Below are 13872 nucleotides of genomic sequence, written 5' to 3'. Positions count from 1 at the left end.
CGTAAAAAAACGTACTGCTCCATTATCCCTAAGAGCATGATTCCCCTGGAGTGTTTTGGGCTTCACTGCTTTTCATACACAGTGACCCCATACGCTTAAAACACCACTCACTTTAGCCAGTCTGCCATCACTTTACATAATGGGCTTCCCAAAATGTGTGTGTCGTCTCTGCCCTGACCCCTTTTACACAGTGTAAATGTTATATCAGTGGATCACCCTCTTGTGTGTGTGTGTGTGTGTGCAAGCAAGCAAGCAAATATGGGAATGAGAGAGCAGAGTGCATTGAGAGAGTGTCTGCATATTTGCATATGTTCATATTCATTCCTATGTATCTGTCTTTTTCTGTCTGCCTGCATGTTGTGTGTGTGTGTGTGTTTGTGTGTGCCCTCTCATTCCCATGTGTAGGAGCAACACAGGCTTTGGTTGCATAACGAAGTGTTAGCCGAGTGAATAAGGGTGCATTCACACCAAGCATGTTTGGAGCGGTTCAGTCTAACTGTGAAGCAGTTCAGTTGGTTTGGCCTGGTGAAAACACCATTTGAACCAAATAACTGCACCAAGATGCCTGCAAATGCACTCCGTCCTCTTCCAGTCCATGTTGTTCGCTGTGTGACTGTTGTTCAGTATGGTTTTATGGCTATAGCGAGACAGGTGTTGACATCTGATAGCCAGCAGCTCCTCATGCTTGGAAAGCCTAGCATAATAAAATGACCTGAGGGCAAACCGCACCTGGACTGATGCTCATGTTCAGTTATTGCTTCATGTGTTCTTAACTGGTATGAACAGCAGAGAAGGTCAGTTACGGCAAAGAGTGCAGACAAGTGCATCATGCTTAGCTTAAGTTACAGGGAAAATGTCCATGTGCAAGTCCATGTGATTTAACAAGCCTTGGTTCACTTGTACTTGGGCAGTGTGAACTTGAATGAATCAAATACAAAAATGCAACAAAGTAAACATTCCCACTCTGATTTGGACCAAAGAAAACAAACGGTAGGTGTGATTGCAGCCTAGGAGGAGAGGGCTGTCAATCAAAGCTCATCTGCCTCGGGTTAGGTGGCAGCTCACAGTGGAGGGGGCGGGACCTGGCTTTATTTGAAGTTCCCAGCCCTGCAACCGCACCCGTTGAACATTAACAATAGTGGCTGTAGACACACACACACACACATGCATACATACATACTTAACCAGCACTTGAACGTAATATGCAAGGGATAAGCGAGGGAGCGGGGGATCACTGCACTGCACCTGTACACTGGTATCCCTCCTGAGACTAATTATAACAAACACACACACACACACACACACACACACACACACACACACACACACACCTCCCTGGGGCTTTGGAGGCAACTCCCTACATTCCTCAGAGAGCTTCTCTCAACTCTCTCTCTCTCTCTCTCTCTCTCTCTCTCTCTCTCTCTCTCTCTCTCTCTCTCTCTCTCTCTCTCTCTCTCTCTCTCTCTCTCTGACTAGTTGTCATCAGTGTCGCCTCACCCAGGGCTAGTAGTCACAGAGCCTGATGGAGGACATACCACCAGCTTCTTACATAAACAAAACTGTGTGTGTGTGTGTGTGTGTGTGTATGTGTGTTTCTTGTGCTCACATGTCAATATGTGGTTTCTCACTAATTACCACAGCTGAAGAGTTGAAACGTGAAATGAGAGGTGTGTGAGTGTGTGTTGGCAGAGGTGCAGGCTTCACCTTCAACTTTTTTTTCTTTTAATGTGTGATCATTCAGTATTTCACCAATTACCTGCTACTATCAGTTGAGTTAAACAATACTGACTGAACCACATTATGTCTGGGTGTGTGTGTTTGGGTTTGTCAGAGTACATAAGTGACTTTAAGTGACTTTAATGTCAGCAATCATATTATAAATGTAGGTGTCATGCTATAAATTCCGGTAATCTATTTATACTCACAGAACATTTCTGTTTTTATTGACTTTTTGAAATATTTACTCCAAAATGGATATATAACATTTTGGAATAAAACCCTTCATAATAGATGAACACCATTTTATCATAATTTGCCATCAACCTAGTTCTTGTTTGCAGCATGTTTGACTTGGTCGAAGTAGAACCGCATTTTGTCTCGTAAGTTTTACAGCTCTTAGTCAACAGTGACACAACACAGGTTGTGGCTTTGCTGTAGGCTTAGGTGTGAGCTCACTACAGTATCCAGCTCCGACCAAACACGTTCTGTTTGTCATAATTGTGTAGTCTACACTGCAGGGTCTGAATTATGGTTTCAGAGGCCTTGAAAATGACACTTTCTCAGTGCACTAATTTATAGTGAGAAATCCCCCTGGTTGTGCAGATGCATGCTTTACTGTTTCTTACTGTCTCCTCAGGCTCATTTCTGGAGGTGAAATAGGTCTTAGTTTGTTTTTTTCCAACTGGCATCAGAAATCTCTTAAAAAGTTGCATTTTAGAAACCTGATTGCAAATGTGCTCATCCCAGGACCCAAATTACTGTCACTCTAGGACCCGGGCATTTTAGGGCCCTGACCCATAGTGTAAGAACCACTGGGTCTAAAGTAGATCTGAAACAGCTTTCATCTGAAACCAACAGCTTTCATCTGGGTCAAAACCCCAACACATTTATTGTTGATCCCTCCAATTGCAAAATGAATTTAATTCTTGAATTACATTCTGTGTGTGGGTGTGTGTGTGGGTGTGTGTGTACGTGTGTGTCAGGGCGTATTGACATAGTGCTGTGATTGTGTGGCTTGGTGAAATAGATTGAATGGCCTGCTAGGAATGTTAGAGATAGCATCTCACTCAGATTAGTGCGATGGCAGCTGGACCCTGGGACACTGCAGACCTCAGTACACACACACACACACACACACACACACACACACACACACACTGAATCTACTCACTGACTATTGCAAGATAGTGCATATCATCATGAAAAATTTGTTAAAATTTTTGCCATTAGAATGTCTCCTAAATCATGTTAAAGATTGTAGTAACTGATAATATAATAAGAACTGCCAGATAATGTAAAGACTTGTCTTTCTAAACAGTTAAAAATGTAATAACACCTGTTAATGTAATAAATTGCTTGATAATGTAATGACATATTCATTATTGGATTATAAGTGGTGTACACTTTGTTTAATCATTACAATATCAGTCTGAAGATGTTATGTGGCAATTTACCACATTAACAGGTTTTATTGCATTTTCAACCCATGTAGAGACACATTTTATACTATTTTGAGCAGTTATTACATTATGTGTCAGTTATTACATTATCAGTTGCTACATGGATATTTTGCTTTTTTGACTACGTCTACTTATGGTACGTAACCCAATAATTCTCTTACAGTTTACACAGGAAATAAGGAGTTTAGAATTTGTTGTGATTTTGAAACCTTAACATGTGTTACAGAAGAAGGGGAGGAGCATTGTGAGCATGCTTGGTGTTGTGATTTACAGTGTGTGAACAGGTATCATTTAACTCTGTCTCTCGCATCCCTGCCCCCCTTCTGCTTTCCTGTAAACTAATGGGGGAGGGGGTTTGTGGTGTGTGTGCGTGTGTGTGTGCGTGTGTGTGTGTGTGTGTGTAATGAGACTCTTCCTAGAACTACCCTGAACACACACACACACACACACACACACACACACTGTCAGCCTTTTGAAGTAGATCCCCCCTGTCTGTATAAGTATTGATGAATAAGGCAGGGTTTGACCTGGAGGTATAGAGTGTGCTGTAACTGAATCTCTACCAGCAGAGAAGCCAGGCCATGCCGGGCTATTCTAAGATATGCTACACAACGATAAGATAGTTATATACTAAGTAAGGTAGTTACTGTATGCTGTGTTACGCTGGGCTATTCCAAGATATACTAGAGCAGTGGTTGCCAAACTGGGGCCCGGGGACCAGCAGGGGTCTTTAAGAGGTCCACAACAAAGTGACGAACACGGTAATTTCACTATTTCACTCACTAGAAGTTAACACAGTGAGACAATGCATGAGGACTGTTTAGCATGGACAGTTATCTACTTTTACACCAAGTCGTATCTAACAACAAAAATCTTCTCATATGGGGTTTCCTTAGGACAAAACCCAATCAAATTGGGGGTCTGTAGTCTATTGTGGATCTATTTGAAGGTCTTTGATATGAAACTGTTTGAGAATGTTATGCTGGGCTACATGTCAACATTCTGTGTTTCCCCTACTTAATATACTGAAACTTAACTCAGGTCAACCTAATTTAGAAAGAGGAAGAGAAACACTTTGTACACTTTGTACACTTTGTACACTTGATTTTCTCTAATCTCAGAGGTGGGTGCTGCTGGCTGCATGTGCCACAGTTAGCTTGGCTAGGCTAGGCTAGGCTATGCTAGGTGGAGTGGAGGTTGTTTCCTCGGTGGCTGTGTGTGACAGAGGATCTGAATGAGTCCTCTAGTATTAGAGGACGGTTCAACAGGGGAATCCCCGGTATGAAAGGCATGGTCCAACCCCTCTGGGGACAGGCAGAGGCTCATATTCTCATAGTCTAACATGTGCTCAAATATAGCCTACACATACTCATAAAAATGATAGACATTCGACACTTTCAACATAAAAATTTGTTAGCTTTTTTCTATTTAGCCTATCATCACTCCACTGCTGTTTGCAACGTAACACACCTATTAAAGAGAAATGTAGTCTCGTGCCCTGACACCCACACTCAGTAAAACTTAATATTTTGCTTCTTCTGCCATGTGTACACTCATGTTTAGTGCCAGCCGAACATGAGTGGCTATTTTAAGAAACCAGGATGTAAAGGAGGTGCTTTGTGTTAACGCCTGAGTAATGGCAGAGAATCCAGCGTGAATAGATAATGTACTTTTAATGAGTTTAGTTTTAGGGCGGCGCTACATCTAACTGTCGGAGAAAAAAGCACCGGTTTGTAATTGAATCCATCAGGTTGTGTATGAACAGGTCCTGTGTGTGTGGGTGTGTGTATGTGTGTGTGTGTGAAACAGAGCGAGGGGTAAAAGGCCCTTGTCAGCTGTCTCTGCAGATCAGCTGGAACAAAAACAGAAGTGTGGGTGCAGGAAAAAAGGGGAAACGCTACAGAGGGCCTTAAACACACACACACACACACGCGCGTGCACAAAGACAGACAGGGCATGCACGTCCTCTAGTAAACACACACACATACAAAATTATATATATTTGCACATCCAGTTCACATTAACTGTTGCGCACTCAAATTAGTAGGATTACAAAATAGACAAATTAAACGATGATGCAAGATAATCCAGATTATTTAGTTATTAGTAAATTTTGTGATTACGATTTTTACTCATGATTTTTAGCCTCGATGATTTGAAGAACAAGGTTATTTTGCCGCAGTTTTAGCATCCTATATTAACATCATTTTCAATTACAGTGGACATTCTAAGGGAAATATTTCAATAATAATTCTACCAATACTCGGTGGAAACTAAAATCAGAGTATGCATTTGTACACGATTAATTATGCAGCCTATGTTATTGTGCTAATTTAGGAAATCTCTTGGTGGTTGGTCTGTATTGATATTGTGGCGAACCACTGCAAATAAACATATGTATAGGAGACAATGTAGACACACAAACTGACACACACACCTACCGCAGGTTAGCATGTTGTTTGGGGAAGCTTGCTAGTAGTTGCAGTTCCTATTAATGCCAAAGTCTCCTAAGCAAAGTCTCCTAATCCCATACAGCCTAAATAAACCAACCTGCTTCAAATACAGGTAGTGGAAGTTAGCTAATATTACCTAAATTCTCTGCTACAATCCAGCAGGAAAATGCTTGTATAATATGTCACCATGGTTGTGTCTAACCTTGTTAATATAAAACCAGACAAATACAATGACACACAAGCACACAAACACGAGTGGCCTGATCTGTCTAGCTGAAGTGAAAGTGAGAAGAGACGCCTGTAGCAGCGACCACAGGGCAACAGACTGAGAGCCATAACTTGACTCTGGCAGTGCACGCCAGCTCTCTTTCTCTCTTTCTCTCTCTCTCTCTCACACACACACACGTGGTAACTGAGTAGCACGGGCAGATGGAGGAAGTGTCCCACCTCTCCTAGAAGGTGACATCAGAGGTCAGCTTTCCACCCAGTGGCTAGCAGCCCGGGCCACTGAGGACGTTGTTTTTCCAGATCATTTTTAGGGGGGCGTCTGCTTTATTACATATTACACAGTAATCATAATACCATCTGTGTCCAATGGGGAAAAATAACATACCCAAGTCTTCTCAAGTGAACTATTAAACAGTGAATGTCTGTTTCGCTGGTGAGGGGAGCTTTGTATGACTTTACTAGATATTACATAGTGAACAGGAACAGACAATGTTGTGGATAGATAATAGATAGTGTGGAAACCCCCATTGCTATGAGCTTATTAGAGTGAGTGAGTGTGAGGGACCAGTTGCACAACGCAAGTATATGTCCAATTAATCATTGATTTCATTGGCAGCATCATAATCAGCTTGAAACACTGGCATCTATTTGTCTTGGCCTATGTTAAAAGAGCGCTAAGCTTCTGTGCAGTATGTCTGTGCAGTAAATCCTCTGAACCGCTCTGTCTGACACACATTAATGTTCTTTATTTCTTTGATCTAATAATTATTCACCGTGGAAGAGCTGTCAAGACTTGTAAGAAAAGAAACTGTTGTTTTGGGTTTTTTCTTTCATTTCCACTGACAGCTATGTGTGGGTGCGTCACAAATTCTTTCAGGGTCACGGCCGGAGACAAAGCTCCTATCTCCAGTAGAAATGTCTTTGTTCTCTTTTGTCCCCAAATCCCTCCAAACGCAGGCAGAAATAGGCAGAAATAATAACAACAATTTGCCTGAAATAGACTAGACTTGATTTGTTTTATTACATTAGCTCGTTGCGGATAGTTTGGAGTTTGGATACTTTACATTTTGTTGTTGTGCTTGCAGCTTTTCAGAAAGGATCTATTGTAATCTCAGAAGTTTCCCATGGGCATTTATTTGTAGTAAAAGAATGCTGAGTGAGTAGGAAACCAAATATCAAGTTCTGTTCTGTTCTATTCCATTCTATTCTATTCTATTCTATTCTATTCTATTCTATTCTATTCTATTCTCTAGTAAGCTAGGACACATGAAACTTTAGTTCCACCATTAGGGATGCACCGATCCGACTTTTTCAGTCCAGATACCGATACCGATAACTGGGCTTTGGGTATCGGCCGATACCGAGTACCGATCCGATACCAGTGTTTAATTAATAAACTGTAGGCTATGCCTCACTGTGTGGAAGAGACTGGGATCATTCTTTTATGTGTAAAGCAACATCAGGCTTGACTTTAACATTGCTTTCCTAACTTTGTAAAACAAAATGTAACAAATAAATACATAGATATAAATGTACTCAATTGTTATTTATTATTAAAATAATAAATAATCGTGCTCCAGCAACTTGGTAAAACATCTTCAAAATTAACAGGAATTACAATTCAAGTGTAAACCTTTTAAATGCAGCAACAAATTGGTCAGGAATTAAAATTCCAGTATAAAACAATACAACTGCATCAAATGAGAACAAAATGTAAACATTAAATCACAATTAAGTCACAAACTAGTGCAAACAAACTTGATAAATTAAATCACAATTCACACAAGTAGTATAAACAAGTAACTTGGTAAAAACAAAACATTCAAAATATGCAGAATAAGCCTAAATTACTGAAATAACTCTGGCTTAACTGGTAATCTTGCTTTATGAAACAGCCCTCAGAAAAAAAATCAAGGTATGTTAGTCTGACTGTGTGTCGGCCGAATGGAGCAGCAGTACCTGACGAACACGGAAAACACTTTAAATCGTGTTGTGGCAGGAAACAACGTTGACCTACAGCCGAGTCCCCGTAAACCTTGGATTTATGAATGGAGTCTGGCTGGACGCGCCGATTGTATAATTGGTGGAAAACTACTTTACCTAGCAGGTTAAATGGCAGCCTGCTCGGCCGCGCGGTGACCCGGGAGAGTTTAAACATATAACCGAGACAAAGTATTCATGCAGGTGTGTTTTTAACTACCGAGCACGTAGACATAAACATAGAATTGAATTGAATAGATCGGCCCCATTGTCACCGATACCCGATCCAGCTATTTGAGTCAGTATCGGACCGATATCCGATATCAGTATCGGATCGGTGCATCCCTATCCACCATATACATCTCCCTCCCTTGTTCATTTTTGAAATCCCACTTTCTGCCAAATGGATCCCACCCACCATCACTGACGTCACGCCTCTCCAGATGCCAGTAAGGTCAGCATATTCCTCAGCACTGTGTCCATGTGACCTCTCATAATCATAGGTCCATGTAGGGGTAATGTAGGGATATTAAACTGCCCTACAGTTGTTTTACAGCCACATCGTCCTTGGACGGTGGACCGTTGTAGTCGGCCCAGGACACACGCTGCCCAAACCCTTAAAGTCGGTGTAACTGGAGGCAGGCAAATATTGACATTGAAATTGCATATTTTGAGCTCATGCTGTCTGTATTGGTTAAAGTCTTGTGCTCCCAGCAGCAGAGTCCTCCGTCACAGCGCCCCCCGCGGCATGAAGGTTAGCATTTTGGGTACGACAGCGACCGCTCCGCTCTTAAGGGAGATGATCTCACACTCTTTGTGATGCAGGCGAAACCCTCTCACGTTTCTATTACTTTATTAGCCGCGTTACGCGAGGGAAATGGCATTTGTCTTTTCACATGTCCCTCCGAGGTAATTATAGTCCCCTGGAGCGGTTTTGGCTTCAGTGCCTTGCTCAGCGGCACAGTTGAAAGTATGCTAGGTGCACCAGCAGCTGGCCGGTCTCCGGTTTCAAACTCGCAGCTGGAATGCACCCTCCTGTGGCTGTTGGGAGTCAAACCAGGGGTCTTCTCGTCGCTGGTCGGCCTCTTTGACCTTAAGGCAAAACCCCCCCACCTGCCACACCGGTTAGCTCATCACGACCAAGCTGTAGAATGTGTTTTCTTTGGGATTTTTGGGGTTGAGCTGTGAAATGATTAAGGATTAATGATTTACGCAGAGTCTTATCTTTAACCCAGTGTGACCCAGATGTGATTGCTTTTCCATATTTAACCAAGGAAGTTGGCATCAGATGCAGGTCATGCAGAGTTTAGATTGTTTTTCTCATATTAAAACCAGTCCTTTCCCAGTAAAGAACCAGAAACGGTAGCAGGAGGGCGTGGTGAGTAGGAGGACCGCCTTTCTACCAGAGGTCCTGGGTTCAGTTACTCATGTCAGGAAGCATCCACCCTGCTGAAGGGTCTTTGAGCAAGACACTGAATCCCTGCCAGGTCCAGGGGTGCTGTTCTGTAGCTGAACCTGACCTCTGACCTCCCCATGGGGATTAATAAAGGATGACATTACATTATATCGCAATATATTAAAGGGGCAGAGAAGAGTTGGAATGAACATGTGGAGTGATTTCTGGAATTAGTTCTCATGTGTTACGTAATCGCATCACTCTGACAACCGCTATAGGAACCGTGCTGGTGTCCTGCCAAGGTTAAGCTTATGGAAGCCCCCCCCCCCTCTCCACACACACACACACACACACACACACACCACTTAGATCTCTTTCTCTCTCTCTCTCTCATTGCATTCCCACTTTCTCTCTCACACACACACACACACACACACACACAGTCATACTAGCACTGCACCTGCAACATCTGCGCTTCTCTTCCTGTTGACACATCCTACTATAGAATGAGGAATACGTACTCTGTCCGTCGTCTGTCTGTCTGTCCGCATCCATTTTGCTCCTCAACGGGTTGGCCGATCAATCTCAAACTGCACATGGGCATTGAGCATTGGCATAGGCAGGGACTGACGGAGCTGATTTTTCCATTTTCCCAAATTTACACTGTTTATGCGCCTTTTTAGCAAGTTTTGGCGCGCGCATCCCCAGGTAGGGACTAGTACAGTATGACACACAGTGGGCCTATAGACTGGACAGGGGGCTGTTAGTCCCTAAAATTAGAAGTATTGAGTGCTCAATGGAACTAATAAAAAAAAGTCTAGACGATGATGTCAACAAATTGGAAATTGTGCCTCCAGAATTACTTTTTCAGATCATTAGCTGCAAAAATATCAATAAAACGGAACATAAAGAAATGACTAGTGGGCCTGAAGTCTCATGCATGTACCTTAAAGTGAAGTGTCAGGGTACTAGGAGCTCCTCATCACTGTGTGCATGTGATGGTGCATGGTCTCTGCATTGCTGTTTACATACAATAGCGGTGTGAGGAAGCAGATTAAAAAAGAGGCTTAACCTTCACCACTGCTTTTTTGGCAGCCAGAGGACACACACCCACCCACCCATAACCCCACACATAGACACGCAGGCGTGCACACACACAAACGCACATGTAAACTCCCACTAAGCCAGGCAGATAGACACACACACACACACAATAGAACATTTGTTGGGCAGACAGCACAATAGAAACTGCCTTTTGCCTGGATTTCCTTCCTTTGTTGAATCAAGATTATTTCCGAGTGGCCACACCAAAGCTGTATCCATAAGCTCGGCTCGTACTACGGCACCTCTTTTCAGTCGGAAAACCTTGTAGAGTTTCAGCCCGGGACCCAAATAAAGTAAAAAGCGAACTCTCGGACCCAGGCTAATGAAAAGGTACTGGTGCTCTTGTGGTCATGTGGGGACCCACTAGAAATAGACCCACGATCCATAGTGTAAGAGACCAGGGAGAAACCAAGATAAGCCTCTGGAAGTTTTGTATGAAATTGTCTGTGCTAGGACTCGACCTGTGTCAAATGAAATCAAGTTGGTAGACAGGGTGGCATGGATCACTCTGCTAACTCCACAGTTGGCATAGATGGCATACACTGCACACACACACATGCACACACAGATGATGTCGGTTTAAATATGGAAACTGGGGCAGTGTTTCTGACCAACATGGCTTTGTGGTGGAGGCGGTAGGCAGTAGTCTTCCTGTGCCACACCCAGGTCTCTACACTGGGGGCTCATTTACACTGCTGATACACTGGCAAACAGGCATGTAATGAGTACGCCTCCTTATACTTTATTTATATTCCTTCTCACCGAGCTGTCTGCTGTTTTATACCGCTTCAACGACTTATAGGCATCATGTTCACTAAGCTGACTCACTAGGCCTGCTTACAGGTTTGTTGTATACAGTCTAGACCTAATTAAATTTGTTAGTAGTCTGTTAAATGTTGCCTACCTAACTGGCTGGCTGACTGATTTACTGCCTGGCTGATTAACTGACTGACTGACTGACTGCCTGGCTGACTGAAATGCTACCTGTCCGATCAACTGACTGATTTACTGACTAACTGATTGACTGACAAACTGGCTGACTGTCTGTCCAGGTGACTCACCAGCCTCCAGAAACTGGATTTTTGTGCAGATGAAAAGTTGGTGGACTCTGGGAATGAGCTACCTTCACTCTCCATCATCTACCACCTACTTATAGTCAGTGAATGGAAAGTCCAGCAGATGGGGCTATGGAGTTGTATTTGCTGTGTCACTGCCTCTATTTGAGGAAGATGATGTGTGACCAAAGAACTAGAACCAGGCTGTTCTCTGTTTTAAGCTCCATTTCAGTTAGACCACTGTTAGTCCACATACAGTGTATTGGTAACTATAGTAGAGTGAGAGAGGGCAAAGCCCATTAGGCTTAGGCCGGTGTGTCTCAGTTGGTGTCACTGTTATTCTCTTGAGCGAGCTCTATTTTTAAAACTTAACGTATGATTTTTTTATTTACATTTCCTTATTTGAAATTCAATACTCAAACTTAAAATCAAACCTCCTCCTATAGGATCTGAGTGCAGAAGTTTGTCATCGTGCTGGTAATGTATAAGTTGGTGCTAAGTGTGCTTTGCCACTAAAAAGGTTAAGGTCCAGTGATATACTGTTGGCTGCAGTAGGAGAAAGAGGGATACCTTTATGTCTGGATTTGAGTGTATATGTGGTTGGCAGGGTGGCCTAGCGATTACAGAGACTGTTTCATAACTAGAAAGTCTCAAGTTCCATCTTCGTAACAGCCAGTGTGTCCTCTTGAAGTGTCCTTGAGCAAAACCCTGAATCTCTATCTGCTTACTCATTGTAAGCTGCTCTGGATGAGAGCGTCTGCTAAATGCCTGAAATGTGAATGTATGTGCACCAGCAGCCAGTACAAACTACAGAGAGGTTATGCTATATCGTGTCTGTACACTTGTGTGCGTCTGTGTGTGTGTGTGTGTGTGTGTGTGTGTGTGTGTGTGTGTGTGTGTGTGTGTGCGTGCAAGGTTGGCTGTATTCCTAATCCCAGGCTTGATTCTGTGCTGGCCTAATCCTAAAGAAAGTAGAGGAAACAAGAGGAGAGAATAGGTAAGAAAGGAACGGTGAGCAGAGGGAAAGGAAAGGGAAAAAGGAGGAAAGGAAAGCTAAGGAAATGAGGGGAAAGGAAAGAGATGATTATAAGAAAGAAACGTTTCAAAGAAAAGAGCGGAAGGGCAAAGTGCTATGTACTGTAGAAAATGGAAGGAGAACTGGAAAGATGGAGATGAGACAGATAAACAGAGAGATTGGCTGAGCAGAGAAAGGCTGGCTGCTGGCAGGGAAGATAATCTGGCATTATGGTCGGAAGATGACACAACATGACTCGGCAAATTCCCCTGGTGGCCATTGGTCAGCCGACCTCCCAGCTGAGCTGATGACTGTGCATGTGTATGTGTGTGTGTGTGTGTGTCCAGGTTTGGGAGCAGTGCATGTCACCGAGTTGTTCCAAATCATCCATTTCTCTCATGTAGCACAAGCCTAGCTGAAACGGTGCCTCCTTGTGGCATAAAGTGGCATTACATTTAGTTTGTCAACAATAATAAGAATGATGTGATACTGTATTAATCCCTGTAGCAAAACTCTCTCTTCTCTCGCCCCCCTGCAGGGAGGTCAGAGGTCAGGCTCAGCTACACTGCAGCACCACTGGAGCTGGTAGGATTCAGTGTCTTGCTCAAGGACACTTCAGCAGGGTGGATGCTTGCCATCACTCAGGATAGTTTCCTTACCCACTATGCTGCCCCATTGGCTAGTTTTCATCCTCTGGAGACAAACCTCTGGCTCAGTTCAGTTCAGATCAGTTTAGATTTGAACCTTTATGTTCATCAAAAGCAAATGAATTCAGTTGTTTGGTTTACCATGCTGGTTAGTAGATTTAAAGAGCAAATCAACACTAAATCACATAAGGAAGAAATTTGTTGTCACAGTGCAACAACAGCAGGTGTTTTACATCAGCTGTCAAACACAAAACACCTGCTTTGGCGTCACTGACTGAGTGGCCAGAAGTGCAACATGCTTAAAAGTTTCAGCCCATAGAGAGCAGTGCAACAACAATTCCCTGCCGTATGTGATAGATTTTTTAAGGCAGCCTGGGCACACTGATGCAACAGGCTGTAACATTAACAGCTGTTTATTTTGGGGTGCCATTGCGTGGCACTTGGCTTGACGGTGATTTCACTTTCTCTCTTCTTTTACCCTGTTTCATCTCTCCATTTCCGCCTCTCTCACCCCCTCCCTCTCCATCTTCAGGAACTTAGAAAAACACCCTCATTTTTAGCATGACGCCCATGCGTCATCCAAGTGGGTTTTGAAAGGGTTTCAAAAATCCGTGCAACAGTCCGTACGTCACATGCAATATCTCAGACACCATTAGAAAATGACACTGACTGGCCCAAGAGGGGTGCTACAAGTCTAGGTCAAAATAAAAAACAATAATAACCAGTCATACCCATCCAGTTTTTCCTGTCCCACACAATAAATACCCACGAGTGACGACATGTTTCCTGTTGCCTTAATTGTAAATCCTCTGTCT

At 43.1% G+C, this 13872-nt stretch overlaps 1 protein-coding gene across 3 annotated transcripts in view; it reads left to right on the top strand.

Moving 5' to 3' along the window:
• LOC139919258 (uncharacterized) overlaps positions 1-13872 on the top strand; it is a 110976-nt gene that overhangs the window by 14053 nt on the left and 83051 nt on the right. The window lies entirely within an intron of this gene.

Source organism: Centroberyx gerrardi, chromosome 22 (genome assembly GCF_048128805.1).
Source record: "Centroberyx gerrardi isolate f3 chromosome 22, fCenGer3.hap1.cur.20231027, whole genome shotgun sequence".
NCBI lineage: Eukaryota > Metazoa > Chordata > Actinopteri > Beryciformes > Berycidae > Centroberyx > Centroberyx gerrardi.
Note: the sequence above shows the minus strand (reverse complement) of the source record. Positions and strands in the feature narration are given on the sequence as shown.